We start from the raw sequence: 19,687 nt of genomic DNA, 5'->3' as shown, positions 1-19,687 counted from the left end.
TTTAATTCATATTTTTTAGAATCCTCTGCACATTGATGCTTATAAGTAAGTCATTTAATTCCATTGCTGCAGAGCACCCCAACACACTAATATATTACATTTTTCCATTTCTCTTAATAACAGTCACATAAGATTTCTCATTAGCATTGTTCAAGAGTAAAAATCACTCTAAAAGGGTTCTTAAACTGGCATCTTTAAGTTCTATGATTCTAACTCAAGGAGCTGATAAACTTGAAAAGGGGAAGAATATCCTCATTTATGTAAGTCTCTAAAATGTAACATTTCAATCGTTAAGTGGTGGCAAAAAAACCAAAAAAACAAAGAAAACAGAATTAGCAGTAGCTGTGACTTGGTAAACCACAGAAATCGCAGGTATTTTCCTATTCCATTCTATTTATTGCTGATAGCTCAAGATATAGTTCATGTTCATCACCATTTTGAAACTGTGATGGTTATCAGACCTGTCACTAGATTGTTATAAACTCTTCATAAAAATATTAGTATATCATATTTTTGTATTTTGATAATATTTCAGTATGGCTATCTTTTATAATCCTACATATTTTATGTATTTAAAAAATTTTCTGCAAAGAAGTGCACAGGCTTCATTCACCAGACTGTCAAATATGCCCATGGAATACAAAAACTTACTAACCAATCATAAGATATTGCCAAACTGTTTTTGGAGACTAACTCCTACCAGCAACATACGGGTTCTCATTTTCCCACATACTGATCAACACTAACACTGTCAGACTTTTTACATTCTTTTGCCAGGCTGATAAGTAACAGATAGCTCCTCAATATTCTTCTAATTTTCATATCCATGATGATTAACGACCTTATACATATATTGTTTATTAACCATTCAGGGTCCTGTGATAAACTCTGACGAGATTATCTATTTTTCAATTGGGTTGTGTTTTCTTATTAATTTGCAGTTTTTCTTTACTGGTAATTAACTAGTAAAGTATTAGTAATTAACTACATGTGTGGCAACTATGATATTTTCTGCCTCGAACTTGACATATCAATTTACTTACGGTCTCCTTTGTCATACGGACTTTTGTTTTTTATGTGGTCCAATTGACTCCATTTATTTATAACTTGTACTTCTCTGAGTCTTATTTCAAAAGACCTCCCCTCCCTTGATATCATAAAATATTCTCCTTATCTACTAACATTAAAGTGTTATTTACATTTAGGTTTGTATTTTTTTATTGCATTTTAGGTTTTGGGGTACATTTGAAGAACATGCAAGATAGTTGCATAGGTACACATGTGGCAGTGTGATTTGCTGCCTCCCTCCCCTTCACCTATATCTGCCACAGAAGTTTTAATGAGCAAGTGAGTTGTACTGTTTTCTTGGTTTATTTTCCAGTACCATACGACTACAGGTGAATGAGATATGGTTAGCAGCAAGCCAGATGTTAAGAAGCAGTGAGGCAGGGGAGAGGTGGGAACTGAAACTCACAGGTAATGATGTGAGTTCAGGTTGCCAAATACAAATAGATAATCTAATTATAAATCTAGTTGTGAGAAAAGCAGTACTTGCTAGACTCAGTAGTGAGATTAGGAACTGAATTATCAGGTCAGAGAGAAGGCAGACTAAAGTAGAACCAAATATAAGCAAGTAATAATCTATGAGTATCATAAGCCAAAGACATCTGTGTGTTGGATGACTAGGGCTACTTCCAGAATTGGTGAATAATGATTAGTTGCCATTTGTTCAATGTTTACAGCTGTAGGTGGAAGTGTCGGGGCTGCATAGTGCTTGCCTGGTAGGAGGTTCTAAACTGGGCATGATCTAGGAAGGGGAAGGAAGCCTCTAGGATCCCTCCTGTAAGCCATATCCTTCCCAATGTATTAAATCAGTATTACTTAATTTTGAATAATATATGCAGGGCTTCTCAAGAAGAATGGATATCTTGAAGTTCCAGGTATAATTTTAAGAAGAAGAAAATGCCCTATAATTTTAAGTGTTTAATCCCATTAGTATATTTCAGTTACAGCATGTGTGAACTCATTTGGAAAGAACATAAAAATCTAAGTTTATGGTCTTTATGAGTATGAGACCCATTATTAGGGAGCCTTCTGGTCAACTTTCCTCTCCTCAGCCATACCCTGCAATAGCTCAGAAGTCAGGGACCCATTCAAAAAGTATTGGTTTTACAAAGCTGATATATGCTTATCACAAAAAAGTGCTACAGAAGAATATATAGAATAAATTTTAAAAAAGAAAAACAAAAAAACGAACAAGCAAAATCCCCACTATCAACTGCCCAGAAATAATCAACATAAAGATTATTTGGCAACATCATCCTAGTTCCTAGTAATCTCTCTATGTATATACCCACATTCACACACAGACATAATTCTACAAAAACGGGACCTAGTCTAAATGCTTTTTTAAAACACAAAGCATTAAATTTGTCTTTACTTGAACTAAACTGGAGGAAAGCTAATGAAATTGGTAGAATTGCTCAATCTCAGATTAATAAGTTTCTTCACATCAAACAATTTTATTTTCCTAGAAGATAAATCTAAAATTTCAAAAGATTTTTTTTACTAAAAAAAAAAATCACCAAAATGCTTCCATTTAAGCAGTATAACTATGGATCTGCCTGCACTGAAGATAAGAACCATGACACCATCTTTCTAACCTACCCCTACAACACTGTATTTCTGTTAAATGTATTATTATTTTTTCATTATCGAGATTCATAAATTTGTTCTGTTCTGTAACTATAATTCTCAGCATTGCTTTTCCTTTGCGCCACTGAATGGGTTTAATGATCAAACTTCCATTTCCAGGTTTTTAATTTTTCACTTAACTCTTGGCTTGCTGGGTTTTGCTGTTGGGGCTTTTTCAAAAATAATTCATGACCACTAAATTTCATGAATTATTGTTTATTTTAAATTCTGTTTCCTGCCTTTATGTTTCAAGTACAATTACTTGGACACAAAATTATCCTTTCTTTTCCTCAGAACTTTGTAAGCGGAACTCCATTGTCTTCTGGCATTGAATGCAGCTGGCCAAGTGTTGGAGGTTAGGCCCATCTGCATCTCCCTCCCAGCCCTTGCACTTAGACGAGCGTTTCTTTTTCTGCATGGATGTCCTTAAACCCTAGTTTATTTCAGGGTATATGTAAGCATTAAATATTCTTTATCAGATTTTCCAGAGAAACTTTTTCTAGTGCTTTGTATTCTCTTTTTGTTATTAAATCTTTTAATACCTTTTCTTTTACTATTTGCTTTTTAAAATTTAAGAATACCCATTACTTTTATATCACCTTTGTCTACATTCCATATTAGTAGTCATCTGCCAACTAATTTTCACCTTCTTTCCATTTCATATTTTAATGTTTGCTCAAGGCTGTCTTTTATCAACTCCGTGGTTTTGTGTCATACATATTTTACTTTTGGTTGCTTTTGTGGTATTTAGCTATGAAAAGATTGATGATCCCCTGGACTGGCCTCTCAGGGCTTTGGATATCATCACCATGGGTTCATAGTTTTTGGCTTTGCTCATTTGTTTCTCCCTTAAAGCAGCCTCCTTGCTCCACTTCTTGAAGGAGTCAACTCATCTCTTACATCTTCAACATTGGCAGAAAATTTGGATAGCTGATTGTAATTCATTATTGATTTCTCAGAAACTTAAGGAATGGGAGAAGTTGCAAGACAGTAGATGAAGTGAGAAAGAGAATTCCAAGAAGGAACAGCATGTGAAAGATACTTGAGGTAGAAAAAAGAATGGAGCTTTGGAAACAATGAGAGAATTATTATGTGGGTCAAGAAGTATAGGCATGAATGACAGCAGTGCTAGGTCAAGTGAGGGAGGCCAGATGATAGAAAAGGCATTTTAGGCTATGAAGTTTGGATTACATGCTTACAGTATTGGGCTGGGGCGAGGTGGAGGAAGTGGTGGTTATTGAAGAACTTTAAGCAAGAAAGAACTAGCATTATGTTTTTTTAAAAAAATGATAGCCATAGTTGTGTGTTAGGATGAAGAGGAGAAAGTAGAAGATCAGTCAGGAAACCCTTACTCAGAGATGGTGGTCAATTAGCAAAGGCATTAAAAAAAAGGGAGGAAGAAGCATAGAATTTTTTCAAATGGAGGAAACTGGATGGATTAAATATATATTTGCATCCATACCAGTTTGATAATAGCCAAAACACAAAAGAAATTCAAATATTTATCAATAGGTGAATTTAAATAAATTATTATATTTCCATACAATGGACTACTACTCAGTCAGGAATGAACTAATAATGTACAAAAGCATAGAGGAATCTGAAAATAATTATGGCAAGTGAAAGAAGAATGAAAAGAAGAGTTTATATTATATGATTCGATTTATATAAAATTGTAGAAAATATACACTAAGCTATCATGATGGAAACCATATCAGTGGTTGCCTGGGGATGGGAGTTTGGGAAGTAGAGAGGGGTTGGCAGAGGACTTGCAAAGGAGAATTAGGAAACTTTTGGGGGTGATGGAGGTGTTTATTATCTTGATTATGGTGGTAGTTTTGGATGCACACTTGTGTCAAAGCTTATCAAATCATGTACTCTAATTATGTACAGTTTATTTCAGTTATACATCAATATAGCTGTTTTACTATTAAAATGTAATTTTGAGGTAGATTAATAGCATTCAGTGAAGAGAATGAGGGATAGGAAGGTAACAAAGATGACTATAAGGTTTCTGGAATGAGGTATTTTCTGTGAAGATATTTAAAGCCCTGACAATGGAGGAGACCAACAAGAGTAGAAATGGAAGAAAGTCTAGGACTCAGTGAAAAGGGAAGCTAACATTTCCAGGCTGTGTGGAGGAGGAGCAGGGTCCTACTTCTTTGTGTGGGTGTGTCATTGATTTATCTCTTATGGATAGAGATGTTTATGTCTAATATTTTTCATTTATAAACTGCAATGAATAAATTTGCATATTTTGGAAGTGTGTGTACATGTAATCTATAAGATAAATTTCTAGATGTAGAATTTTCTGGATCAGAGGGTATGAGTAGTTGCGATTTTGGTAAATAGTGCTAAATTCCTCTTCACAGAAGTTGTACCCATTACATTCCCATCAGCAATATGAAAATGCCTCTTTCCCCACAACCTCATCAACACAGAAAATTGTCAAATTTATGATCTTTCCTAATTTCGCAAGTGAAAATGGTAGCTCAGCATTGTTTCAATTTTAATTCTTTAGCTATGAGCAAGATTAAATATGTTTTATTGGCTAAGAGCCATTGGGAGGATTGTTAAGCATTTAAAAAAATTGAGTTGTTGATTTTTTTTAACACTTTATACATGCTTTCTTTATATTAGGAAAAGTAGCCCTTTGCTTTCAATATATCTTGCATATATATTTTCCTAGTTTGTCATTTACCTTTGCAATTCATTTATGGTAACTTGGACTTGTAGAAAAGCTTGATTTTTATACTGTCAAAATTATAAATCTTTTTGTCCATGGTTCTTGAGTTTTGTGTCATAGAGAGGCTTTTCCAACTCTGAAAGAATTCTCTTGAGATATCTTAGAATTGATTTACAGTTTCATTACTTACCCTGAAATCTTTGATTCAATTAGAACTGTTCCTGGTGCAAGTGGGAGGTGTTAAGACAATTTCAGTTTTATTTTTAGATGGCTACCTGGCTTCCCAAAATCATTTATAAAATAACTCTATCTTCCCACCATTGACTTGAAGATTTCACCTTTATCTTTACTAAGTAAAACAGAAGGCTTTATAAATGAGTGTTTTAGAATAATTTGAATGCTCACACTTAATCCTCCCAATGAAACAGTGTTGGGAGTTAGGGCCTTTGCGGATATTTAAGTCATGAGGGCTCTGCCTTCATGAATGGATTAATGTTGTTATAAAAGCCCTTTATGAAGGAGTTTGGTCCTCTGTCCCTTCTGTCTTCTGCCATGTGAGGACACAGTGTTTCTGTTCTTTGGATGACACAGTGTTCAAAATGCCATCATGGAAGCCAAGAGCAGCCCTCACCAGATGCTGATGCATTGATCTTGGACTTCTCCACCTTCAGAACTGTAAGAAATAAATTTCTATTCTTTATCAGTTCTGTTCTTTTTAAGTTTGTGCTATTATACTCGTACAAAATGGACTAACACAGTGAATGTGTATGCAGATATGTTTAAATTTCATGGTGGGAAGAAAGCTGACTTCTGTTTTTCTGTTGTAGCAGAGGGTTTTGATGGATACAAGGCAGCTAAGTCCATTTGGGCTGCTATAACAGAAGCACCATAGACTGATGGCTCAAGAAACCAATATTTGTTACTCACAGTTCAGAAGGTTGGAAGCACAAGATCAAGCTGTCAGCAGATTTGGTGTCTGGTGAGAGCCTGCTTCCCTGTTCACACACAGCTGTCTTCTTCCTGTGTCTTCACATGGCACAAGGGGTAAAGGAACTCACTGAGGCCTCTTTTATAAGGGCATAAATCTCATTCATGATGGCTTTACCCTCACAACCTAATCATCTTCTAAAGGCCCCATCTCTTAATTCTATCATCCTGTGGCTCAGGATCTCAGCATTCAAATTCAAATTGGGGGACACAAACATTCAGATCACGGCATAAACTAACCTTTCCAATTGCATTATTTTCTCCAGAAATGATCAGCTGCCTCTGCGTGGGCAAAGAAAAGGCCTATCTACCTTGGAGACAAAGCTTTGGAAAGTTCATGGAGGGTCTAAAGAAACAGACAATTGAGACCAGGCTCTGTGGCTCATGCCTACGGTCCCCGGACTTTGGGAAGCTGAGGTGGGAGGATCGCTTCAGCCAGGAGTCCAAGACAAGCTTGGATAACATAGTGAGACCCCATATCTACCAAAAAAAGTTTACTTAATTACTCAGGCATGGTGGCTTGTGCCTCTGGTCGTAGCTTCTCAGGAGGCTGAGGTGGGAGGACTGCCTGAGCCTGGTCAAGGATGCTGTGAACCATGATTGAACCACTGCACTCCTCCCTGGACAACAGAGCAAAGCCCCGTCTCAAAAAAAAAAAAAAAGGAAAGAAAGAAAAAGAAAAATACACAATTGGACAGTAAAAGAGCCTCTAAAGGGAAAGCAAAAAAGAGGTTACTATGGCATTGGTGACCAAGAACCCATTTCACAACATTCCCTGGAGCTGGCCTTGCATTTAGAATGAATGTGAACCTGAAACTCTTCAGGGTTCAGGGCAGGGAGTGGAGTATGATCTATTTGTCCACATTTTCCTTCAGCTGCCAGCAGCTGGCAGGTCATGTCCCTGTTTTCTTCCAGGATTTGGTGTCTCAGCTGCCTGGTGACAGTTCAGTTTGGCTGCTCCAAGCTATTATCACTCTTTAGCCTGTCCTCGGGTAACTCTTGCTTCCAGGTGATTTTATTAACCCACACATCCCTGCTGGGTTTCTGGTAGTGCTCCCAGTGAACTGCTGATGCTGGTGATAACTGTGGGTAGTGAGAGCAGCAGGTAGGAAACAGTCTCATGAAAGACAGAAAGATGAGAGTCAGCTGGATAGACCATATTATATTAAAGAAAGAAGATGCATTGGGAAAGTAGGACAAGCCTCATTCTTTTAATAAATACTCATCAAAAGCTGATTATAGAATATGTACTGGGTTATAAGATCGAAGTTCCTCCTAAGCCATTCCCATAAAAATAGGAAGCATGATTTCATCTTTCAGTTCATCTTTGAAGATACTGGTTACTGGTCCTCATATGAACTAAGTGCTCATTAAATGGTTGCCGAATGGATTAATAAAGAAGGAACTATTTTATTGTCTTTGCTTGTGCCATTTTCTCCCCGGAACACTTTCCCTTTTCTAATATAACTTCAGAAATTCCACTTTTGTCTGAAGGCTCCCCCTCCACCATGAAGCCTTCTGTGACTAACTCCTGCCTAAAGTTAGCTTTCCCCTTTTTAATGTCTACAGCACAGATAGTTGAATCTACTAACACATCCTGTCTAATATTTTGCTTCCATATTCCTCTCTCCCACTGTGGATCTAATACTGTGTAGATACAGAAATATACATATCTTACTATCCAACAAGTGTGTGCATCTCCTGAATGCAGGGACAATATCTTTGTCTTCTTTCCCAATGTCCATGGTTCCTGATAGCACAATGGACACAAAGGGTTGCCCTTGATATACTTACTGATTTAACTTTTTATTGTCTCTATCCAAAGCACATGTTAGAAAAAAGCTAAAGCTTATTGTTTACCCATACAGGACAGAGAATCATAACAATTTTTCTTCCTAATCCTTAGCTTAATCCTCCTAATCCTTTAGCTTAAACCCTGAAAACGTTAGCATCCTTTATCTACAAGGAGTGTTATAGCATTTTACTCTAGTAAGTGTGGCAAATTGAAAGGCAAATCAAAATATTTTTATCTGGCAGCACCATGAAACTGTTGAGGTCTGTAGACATAGCGCTAAGCTAAATGTAATACTCATTATCAGTAGACGTTCAAGTCCAGTGTTACAGAGCTGTGACTGTAGCAATTCACTAATCTTCCTTTGAACATACGCTATTGACTTTTTCAAGTCTAAGTTAAAAAATCAATTATTTTTTTCTCCCTAGTGAATATTATGATGCTTTTACTTTATATTATTCAGTCTAAAACTTCTGAGATTTTAAAAAGGCTAACAGCAGGTTCTGAGTGTTCAAATAGGCAAAAATTTTAAAGCACATATTCATTACTGACTTAGCTCAGCTTCCCAAGATAATCAGAAGTTAAATTTCATCAGCTCTCTCTACCCGAAGACTATGGTACTACCACAAAGATAAATTCTTTGAATCAGAGAGAATGAATACCAGTACTGGAGTTGAGATGGATTAAAGGATACCAGAAGGATTATAGGGTGCATAGGAGAGGAGGTTTTGACAGATACTCTAGATACTTTCTCTTCCAAGCCCAAGCATGTGTTACTTTGTATTATTATTACTCCTTAGTCATAGCCTGGAGGCTTATGCCAGGATTTAGTGACTCTTCAAGTCTCATTATTAATCTGCATTTAAGATTTAACAGCAAAATGTGAGATTGAAAGATTACTTGTTCAGACATAAAATAACTTGATCTTCTCCTGGAAACTCAGCTTTGGACTAAGGGAACTTTAATATCTGTTTCTGCTCTAAAATTCTGAGTCGGTTTATTTTCATAAACCTAAATGACCTTCTTGACCATATTCAGCTATTAAAGTCTTACTCTATTCAAATATGACATCATTCATGATTTCTCCATCTGGAAGTGATCATCTATTCCTTTGTACTCCTCACGGAACACTACTTGTAACGCTTTTATAAGAATTAACACTTTCTTGCTGGTGATTTAGTTACTGGTGTATGTAATCGCTTCCTTGGTGACCCAACAGCTTCTTAAAGGCAAGGAGACTGCCTCTGTCATATTTGTACTAACCACAGCACCGAGCACGGTGCCTTGCAAATGCTTTTTACAATGCTCACTAAACACATGTTGAGTATGAATATGCCCTCATGGTGTATTCGTGTTAAGATACAAACTCTTCATTCATTCACGAAAGAGGCAGCACCTGGGGATGAGTGAGTAGAAGAGTGGTTAAGGATACCGTGGAGACATTTGAATGGGTAAGAACAAGGCATCCTATTTGTTTTCCTGCCTCTAGGCTTGCAGTGTACAGCCCAGTGTCCACATGTCAGCCTGAACGGTCTTTTCACAGCTTAAATCAGACAATGTCGCTCTCGTTTTAGAAGCTCCAGTGGCTTCCTGTCTCTGAATTTAGGTGAAATCCTTACCTTGTCTTACAGAGCCTTACAGGATCTGGCCCCTGCCGAACTCTGTCTTGTCACCTACTATCTTCCCCACTGTTCCCAACTTGCAGTATCCATACAAGATATCTGTTGGGTCCCTGGACGTGTTAGCCTCACTTTTAGGCGAATTGTTCCAGCCCTTCCCTCTACCTGCGATACTTTTCCTCTTGCATTTCTCTTGACTGGCTTCCTACTGTAGCAGCAAGCGCAAAAGCTTGTGGGCAATAGCTTACTTGACCCGCTTAAGAAAGGGCAGGGCAGCTGGAACAGAGTGAGCAATGGGGAGAAGGGAAAAATAAAGTCCTAACAGTGGTTAGAAGCAAGATAAGGTGGGGCTTGTTAGCAATGGTAAAGACTTTGGGTTTTATCTGAATGAGAAGAGAAGCCATTAGAGGATTTTGAGAAGAGAAATGACACAATCTGATTTATATTTATGATGATTACTACCAACAATATGTAGGAAATGCAATACAGAGATTAGGGCAGAACCAGGGAGACTGAATAATCAGTACAAATGAGAGATGATGGTGTCTTAAAGGGACAGCTTTCTAACCTTAATTGGGTCGGAGATTATCCATAAAAATCATTCTTCATCTTTTCTATGGTAATATAATTCTCTACTCCATTTCCAGAATCCCCAAACGTATATGATTTGTCCACAGTTAAGTGTGGACATATGACACAGTTCTTCCCAGTGGAATAAGGGCAGAAAACTTATATGTCTTCCGGGCTGACACATTTAGGGATTGGGCATGCCTTCTCCAGGCCTTTTCTCTTCTCTACAAGTCAGTTTTGCACATGCAGATGAGGGCACTGCACTAGGAGATGGTAGAGGAATTGGACATCTGAATGATCAAATGGAGCAGGGCTGCCTGCCAATCTGCTATGCTGACCCCAGATTATAATGTGAGAAATAAGTCACTGAATAATTAGATCTCTGTAACAGCAGCCCAGCTTTACCCTTGCTAATACATTTACCAAGTTACATAGCCTCTTTGAGTCTCACTATTCTGATCTATGAAGTAGGAATAATATTAATATATTGCTTATAAAGCTCTGGTGATGAATGGATGAGATAATCCAAGTAAACTGCTTAGCAGAGTGCCCTTCTCATGGTAATCTTCTGATAAGTGCTTTCTAATAGTTATTAATAATGTTTTTGTTTGGATGATGAATATTTAGCTAGTAAAGCAGAGGAGGTTGGTGAACTGATAGGAAGACCCATCAAAAGAGACTTGCCATGAGTAGAATTCTAGTATTCTCATTTTTTAAAGGTCCCCAGATGGCTCTGGTGATTAGCTGGATTGGGGTAATCCACACTTTATATTTGCTTTATATGTCATATAGTGTTCTGTTAATGCCTTAATGCCTTCTCTGAGGAGGAAGACAAGGTTGGAATCCCTGATATTCCTATAAGTGATTTAAAAAAGGGAAGAATAATAGGCTAAATTGACCATATTCAATTATCACAATTTCTTATGAATTCTAATGTCAAAAAAAAGAAAAAGAAAACAAAACAAAACAAAAAGCCCTCTATGAGAGGCTTCCTTTTTAGACAGTGTGGTCACCTATGTTCCCTAAGATCCTCACACAAAACAGATTCTGCATAAGACTTAAGTTTTATTGCAATTCTGGGCTCCAAAAGTAAGGTGCTATGATTTGAGTGTGTCTCTCAGAAGTTCTTGTGTTGGAAGCTTAATTCCCCAATGTGGCAGTGCTGGGAGGTGGGGCCTAGTGGGAGGTATTTGGGTCATGGGGTTCCAATGTCATGAAGGAATTATGGCAGTTCTCCCAGGACTGGGTTAGTTCCCGTGAGAGCAGGTTGTTGTTAAGTCAGCCAACTGGCTCCATCTCCTTTCTTTTTGAACACCAGCTTCTTTTTCTGCTTCTCTGCCATGTTATCATGCAGAAGAAGGCTAATCAGATGTGGCCTCCAGATCTTGGACTTCCCAGCCTCCAAAACTATGAGCCAAAATAAACCTCTTCTCTTTATAAATTACCTAATCTCAGGTACTCTGTTATAGCAACAGAAAACAGACTAAGACATAAGGGAAATCTCCAAGGCCCATAAATCAGACCAAACCCAGCCAATCTGTGAGCTGAAACCTCACAAGTGAACTGTAAGTCAACACATAAAGTAAAGCTGCCTTAAATGCTAACAGTAGCACTGAAACTGGGAGACCAACCCTTGGGTCTGCATAAAGTTGAGGAGATGAGACTCATGGATTAAACTGGAATCCTGGAAAGAAGTCAAATTGGTCCCAGCAAACAGAGTCCCCAGGTTGCTGACATAATCAAATGCGAATCCTCTCAGGGAGAAAAACATGCCTCATGTAGGGGCCTAGAATTTCCAGGGATAAAACTCAACCAAATGTAGGCTAATAAAGACCAACAAAGAGGTAGAGAAACATGCCTTCATGAGTGAAGAAAGAAACCCAAAGGACATCAATTGGATACTAGAGCTACCATATTCAAGACAAAATAACTCTGTTTAAAATGTTTTTTGTTTGTTTGTGTGTTTTGAAATGGAGTCTTGCTCTGTCACCCAGGCTGGAATGCAGTGGCATGATCTCAGCTCACTGCAACCTCCACTGCCTGGGTTCAAGTGATTCTCCTGTCTCAGCCTCCCAAGTAGCTGGGATTACAGGTATGCGCTACCACACCTAAGTTTTGTATTTTCAAAAGACATGGGGTTTTGCCATGTTGGCCAGGCTGGTCTTGAACTCCTGACCTCAGGTGATCTGCCCGCCTTGGTCTCCCAAAGTGTGGGGATTACAGGTGTGAGCCACTGTGCCCAGCCTGTTTATAAAGTTTTAAAAGTAGCTTTATTGAGATAAAATTCACATATCATACAATTCACTCATGTATCACTTACTGGTTTTTAGTGCATTCACAGACATGTGCAACTATCACCAGAGTCAATTTTAGAATATTTTCATTACCTCAAAAAAATAAAAACTTCCATACCCTTGAACTATCACCCCCATAGTCCATTCTCTGCTCGCCTTGCTCTCGGCTCATACTAACCTACTTTCCATTTCTATAGATTTCCCTATCCTGGACTTTCATATGAATGGAATCATAAGGTATATGGTCTTTTGTGACTGGCTTCATCGGTCTAATGTTTTTAAAGTTAACCCATATTGTAGCATATATCAACACTTCATTCTTTTTTGTGGCCAAAAATATACCATTGTGTAAATACTTCATATTTTGTTTATCCGTTTATTCATTGATGGACATTTAGGTGGTTTCCACCTTTTGGCTATTATGAATAATACTGCTATAAATATTCTTGTACAAGTTTCTGTGTGGACATATGTGTTTTCTGTGTGGACAAATGTGTCTTCATTTTTCTTGGGTATACACCTAGGAGTGAAATTGCTGAGTTATATAGTAACTCTGTGCTTAATCATTTGAGGAACTGCCAGGCTGTTTTCCAAAGTGGTTACACTATTTGACATTCTCACCAGCAGTTTATAAGGGTTCTGATTCTCCATATCCTTGCCAATACTTGTTGTTATCTGACTTTTGTATTCTAGTTATCCTAGTGGGTGTGAAGTGATACTTCATTGTGGTTTTAATTTGCATTTCCCTCATGGCATCGGACATCTTTTCATGGGCTTATTTTCCATCAGTATATCTTCTTCGGAGAAATGTCTAATTATATCATTTGTCTATATTTATTTGAGATATTTATCTTATTATTGAGTTTAAGAGATCTTCGTATGTTTTAGATACAAGTCTCTTATCAGACAAATGATTTGCAGATATTTTCTCCCAGTCTGTAGGTTACCTACATTTTTTGATGATGTCATTTGAAACATCAAAGTTTTAAATTTTGATGAAGTCCAATTTACCTATTTTTTCTTTGGTTACTCATGCTTTTGGTGTCAGATCTAAATATTCTTTGCCAAATCCAAAGTCATGACAATCTACTCCCATTTTCCCTTCTAAGAGTTTTATAGTATTTACTTTTAGTTTAAGTCTTTGATCAGTTTTGGTTTATTTTTTATATATGGTATGAGGTAAGGGTCTAACTTCATTATTTTGCATGTGGATATATAGTTTTCCCAACATCGTTTGTTGAAAGGACTGTCTTTTCTCCATTGAATGATCTTGGCACCATTATTGTCAAATTTCTTAAATAGCAATTAAATATAACTTAAGAAAGAACTCGTGAACTGAAACCAGAGACAAAAAATGCCAAATTTGAAGGAGAGGTTAAATTTAGGGAGGATAAACTGAGATAGTCCACACATATTCACTTGATATTCACTCTTTGAAGGAATAATGGCTAAGGAAGATTTTCCAAAAGTGGTGTGTCAGACTTGAATGCAAGGCTATTAAAGGCTTATTCCTAGGATGTAGAGAATCTTCAGAACACCAAATTCAAGAAGAAAATATTAGAAGTGGCAAAAGAGATAAGAGAGAACACCACAAAGGGACAATAATTAGACTGATGGAAGACATCTCAGCAGCAGCAACACACAGCCAGAAGACCATGAATAATACGATCCATATCCTAAGATTCAATAATGGTCTAATAAAGTACTCTTCCAAGAATGAGGACAAAATGAAAACTACCCGATGAGCACTTTGCCACTAACAGACCTTAACCGACCTTAAGGAACTTCAGAGATAAATTTCAGAGTGAAGAAAAATAACCCCAAAAGTCTCAGGTACAAACATGATATGGGCCAAAGGCCAGGCACAGTGACTTACACTTCTCATCCAAGCACTTGAGGAGGCTGAGGTGATGGATTGCCTGAGTTAAGAGTTCCATATCAGCCTGGGAAACATGGCAAAACCTCGTTCCTACTAAAAATATAAAAAGTTAGCTGAGTGTGCTGACAGGTGCCTGTAATCCCAGCTACTTGGGAGGCTGAGGCAGGAGAGTCACTTGAACCTGGGAGGTGGAGGTTGCAGTGAGCTGAGATAGTCCCACTGCACTTTAGCCAGGGTGACAGAGTGAGACTCTGTCTCTAAATAAATAAATATTAAAAAATAAGATCGCAATAGGTTTCAACAGTAAAGGCTTTGTTTGGCCGGGCGTGGTGGCTCACACCTGTAATCCCAGCACTTTGGGAGGCCGAGGCAGGCAGATCACCTGAGGTTAGGAGTTCAAGACCAGCCTGGCCAAGATGGTGAAACCCTGTCTCTACTAAGAATACAAAAATTAGCCATGCGTAGTGGTGGGCACCTGTAATCCCAGCTACTTGGGAGGTTGAGGCAGGAGAATCGCTTGAGCCCGAGAGGAGGTTTCAGTGAGCTGAGATCGTGCCACTGCACTCCAGCCTGGGCCACAGAGTGAGACTCCAGCTCAAAAAAAAAAAAAAAAAAAAAAAAAAGCTGAGAACATGGTAAACATGTAAGTCTTAATATATTGTTTTTATATAATGATTACAATAATAAATCCATTTTGAATGGTTAAATATAAAGATATAACTAGACTTTTGCTTACAGTAGCATGATCTTGAGGGAGGACATGCTAGGAGGCAGAGTGCTCTAAAATTGGGATGATTATATGTCCCAGTTGGCCCATGATAGGCCATGCTTGCGCCTATTACACCTAAGTGGGTGTCACAATTAATACCACCCACTTCTCTCAACAGTATTCTGGCTTACATGATAAATTAGTTGGCCACTTTACACAGATAGGACTTAGTGACCTGGCGAAACTTGGACACAAGCAATAGAGCAGAGGCAAAGATAAAGGTAAAATCTCCTTCCTGTTTGTCTTAGGGTATGTATGGTCGGGCCACTGACATAACACTGGGTGAGCTTGTGCATACTTGTCTCAGATCTGGAAACTCTAGTAGGATCTTCCCTAAGATCGGGGGGATGTTTGGTCCCACCCATTCCAATTATTTGTGTTATTAATTGTTCTGAGGCACTTCAATTAGTTAAACCTAACCTGTCATCCCTCAGTTCTTCTTTGGGAAGATAAGAAAATCTGAGGCTCCCAAATTGACAGTAGAGCTGAGAGTTTTCCACTGAGAAGCCCAAAAAGGCCCTGTTGTTACCAACCTCATGTCTACCATGATAGGATCTGTAATTCCAAGATAAATGCGGGAGGAAGGGGTTTAGGTTTCTGTCTGCATCAAGCTATAGAGAATACAGGAATACTTCCCTATTTAAAAAACAACTTTTTAAAGTATGACTGTTCCATAAACCAACAAACATAAGCGAGACTTAGAATGTACTCACCAAATTAGTCAGTTTAGTGATAATTATGTTGGTGATTCTGGAGAAGGGCGTGGAAGAGACAGCTTGTGGGAGAGAACAGTGCTAGGACAAGAACCAGAAGGCCTGGATTCTGGCTTTGATTGTGCCCCTTTTGGCAACGGGATCTTGAATAAGTCATTTATCTTCTTTAAACTGAAGTTTCTTCTGTAAAATGAAATTAAGAGGAAAATTAAGAGTATTTGTAAGCACTAGCCACGTGTCAGGCACTACTCTAAGCACTTTACGAATCTCTAAAACAAACCGATGTATTATTGTCATTATTCCCATTTTAAAGATGAAGAAATTGAAGTGTGGAGTGATGAGTTAGTCTTCCTAAGATTACACCTCTTCTCAGTGGCACCTCCAAGGTTTGAAACTGGGTACTCTGCTTTAACTCTCCTGACTCCTGTCTGGTATGTCCATTCACCATTTTCCATTCTGCTCTATGCCTTGAGAAGATGGCCCTTGTGGGTGTCCTTGCTCTCTGGCTTCCAGTAGGTTCCAACAGTGACAAGAGGTTAGAGGGAGGGAGGAGAGATTGGTTTCTTTCTTTTCCCAGATGCCTCTCTAAGAGGCCACCACAGATTGGCTGATCCTTTATCAAAGGTGGTGTCTCTTGTCGGGTGTCAACCTATAGCAGTTCTAAAAACTTTTTTTCCCCCTCCCTTCTCTTTTGTGCTGGGAATGGTAACAGCTCTTTAATCTTGCCAGCCTGGGATACTGCACCACCCTTTGCTGTTAGAATCCTTTCTGATTACACATTGCAAACTCTAAAGTTGCACATGATGTACTCTACCTGCAGGAAGTTGATTTTGTGGTCACAATACTATCTGTCTGTGGTAATGGGGGTTCTGCTTAGTTAGGACTCCCCTAGTTTGGCCTCTTAGGAGGGAGAAAAATTTGACCATTTTCAGTACCTCCCAGCCTTTCCAGATTTATCTAGCTCCTATACACTAACCTTTCATTACGGAATATGTCTTGGAGTTGACACATATTCTTTCTTCTACCCAAAACCTTCTTTCTTCTTTTGGCCTAGAAAACTCTTTCAGATATCAGCATGCATGTTATTTGCTTAGGGAAGCTTTCCCTGGAACAAACTCCTCATTCCTGCCAGGATGGATGAGTATCCTCATTATGTGCTCTAATAGCTTTTTGAACCTTTCCTTCACAACACTTAGCATAGTTTATAATTACGCATTCGGTGATTATTTGATCCGTGTCTCCCCTCTCCCTAGAAAGGAAGTTCCAAAAAGTCTGAGGTTGCTTTTGGCTTTGGTCAACATTAAATTTCCAGGACTGGGCACAGTTGCTGACTCCGGTGGTCACTGAAAAATGCTTTTCATGTTTACATGGACGATGTATGACTAAGCATCATGCAAACTGATGACCATGGTAGCCTGGGAAGAGTAAGAGGAGAGCGCTGTCTAGTGGCACCAGGTGCAACAAGCAAAATGGGGCCGAGTTTTTGTCTGAGGCCTTACAAAAGTATTGAAATGCCTATGTCCTGGATGGTTTGGAAACCATCATTCTCAGCAAACTGACCCAAGAACAGAAAGCCAAGCACCGTATGTTCTCACTCACAGGTGGCTGTTGAACAACAAGGACACGTGGACTCAGGGAGAGGAGCATCACACACCAGGGACAGTTGGGGGGTGTAGGGGAAAGACAATGGGGCGTGGGGAGGGAGAGGAGGATGGGCAGGGATAACAAGGGGAGAAATGACAGATACAGTATGCACCTAAAGTAAAATTTTTTTAAAGTATTGAAACACTTGTGGAGAAAGTTTTCTTTTTCTCAGGAGGGCTGTAGAATATCCTTAGAAGTGACTAGACTGATGTCAGTAATGACATGAGAAAGAATGCATCACAAAGGTAACAGGAAGATTGACTCCAGTCACAAGAAGTGAGGGCTGCAGAGGCCATGAAGGGATGGAAAACATTTTCTTAGTATTATCACCACTGGGCAATGGGCAGAGCCCAGGAGACAAAGAAGAGAACAGGCCATATGGAGCACGCGTCAAGAACCCTGAGCTTCAGAGTACTTAGTACTGCATGAAGAATGTGTAAGGAACTCTGGAACCCAGTTCCAGGGAGAGTAAAGGAACACCAATGATTTCATTGGTATAGGCTTGGAATAAGGATGATTTTCTTTATTCCGTATTTCATATTATTATCCACATATTCCTTTTGACTACATACCTCACCAGGTGTAGGAAATGTGTGTTAGAAGGTGATGTCTTTTGACTTAGCCATTTATTTTAATGATCATTTCATCCTCTCTTCTCTAACCAAAGTGATATTTCAGAGTCAATTATGGCTTATTCCATAATTATTGCAGGGGAGGGGCTTATTCCATAATTGTCTTTTTCAGACTACTTCTGTACATTGGTACCATATCTGTAATGAACCATCCACTCATCTATTTCCTAATTTATTTGAATCTAGAATTCGGAAATGTCTTTCTTTTTTAGTGTGTTTTTGAATTTGACTCTGCATTTTTCTATTTAGGTTGCACGTTTGAAAAAAGATTTACTCCTTTTTTGAAAAGTTGGCAGATGTCTTTTTTTTCTTTTCTTTCTGAGATAACATCTTACTCTTTTGCCCAGGCTGGAGTGTAGTGGCGTGACCTTAGCTCACTGCAACCTCTACCTCCCGGGCTCAAGTGATCCTCCCACTTAGCATTCTGGATAGCTGGGACTACTGGTACCAATGTGCAGAGGTAGTCTGAAAAAGATAATTATGGAATGAGCCATAATTGACTCTGAAATATCACTTTGTTTAGAGAAGAGAGGATGAAATCATCATTAAAATCAACGGCTCAGTCAAAGATTTTTCATTTCCCTTAATAAACCTGTTTATTGAACATTTCCATTCCCCTTTCCCTATTTTTGTTTTAAAACATCCTTTCATGAAAGAACAATATTTAAATAAATCTTTGAGGAACAGATAGAGCTATTTAATAAGTGGGGTAACTATATATTATTATTTCCCCATGCTGGGGGATTATAAAGGATTAAAAGTTTGTTTTTGCATTTGTTTTCAAGGACTTGACCAAAAATAGAAACTCCATATATATCAACATCTAGGGAAAATTTATTCTAATAGATTTTCATTTCAAGAACAGAAATCTTTCATTTTGCACATGAATATTAAGTAAATTACCTGCTGGAAATAGAAAAAGTATAGGTTCCTTATTTAAATCAACTGCTATACCTTAAACAGAAAAAAAAATCTATATATAAATAATAAAGTAGCATTTCTAAGTGTAGCTACTAGGTTATTACTGAATTCTGCAGGGAACTGACTGACCTAACCCCAAATACCATCCTTTTATGACCGATTTGTGGAGACAGTTACAAATAATGCAGTAAACTCTGCCTACAAAACTGTAAGCCAAAAATTTTTGAGTGAATAAAGAGACTGTTGTTCTTTGTGAATAAGTAATTATTAAATGGTGTTTCTGAAACTGAAAGCTGAGTAAAGCAGTTTGTCAATAGTCTAATATAAAAGAAATTAATTTGATAAAAGTTCCTCTCAAAAATGGCTATGTACTTTGTACACTATGTAAGAATCTATTTACACATGTAAAAATTACTTTCATGTGGACATAGCAATGATGTATTTATTCATTAACATGTATTCATTGGATAATTATATAATGTCAAAA

General features: G+C 38.1%; 1 pseudogene; it reads right to left on the bottom strand.

The window, feature by feature from the left end:
* Nucleotides 1–7,264, bottom strand: part of LOC101050734 (putative homeobox protein NANOG2) — a 32,618-nt pseudogene extending 25,354 nt beyond the window's left edge.
* Nucleotides 7,265–19,687: the final 12,423 nt, after the last annotated feature.

The sequence above is a fragment of the Saimiri boliviensis genome, chromosome 4 (assembly GCF_048565385.1).
Source record: "Saimiri boliviensis isolate mSaiBol1 chromosome 4, mSaiBol1.pri, whole genome shotgun sequence".
Taxonomy (NCBI): domain Eukaryota; kingdom Metazoa; phylum Chordata; class Mammalia; order Primates; family Cebidae; genus Saimiri; species Saimiri boliviensis.
The sequence above is the reverse complement of the archived record's forward strand: the minus strand, read 5'-3'. Positions and strand labels throughout refer to the sequence as shown.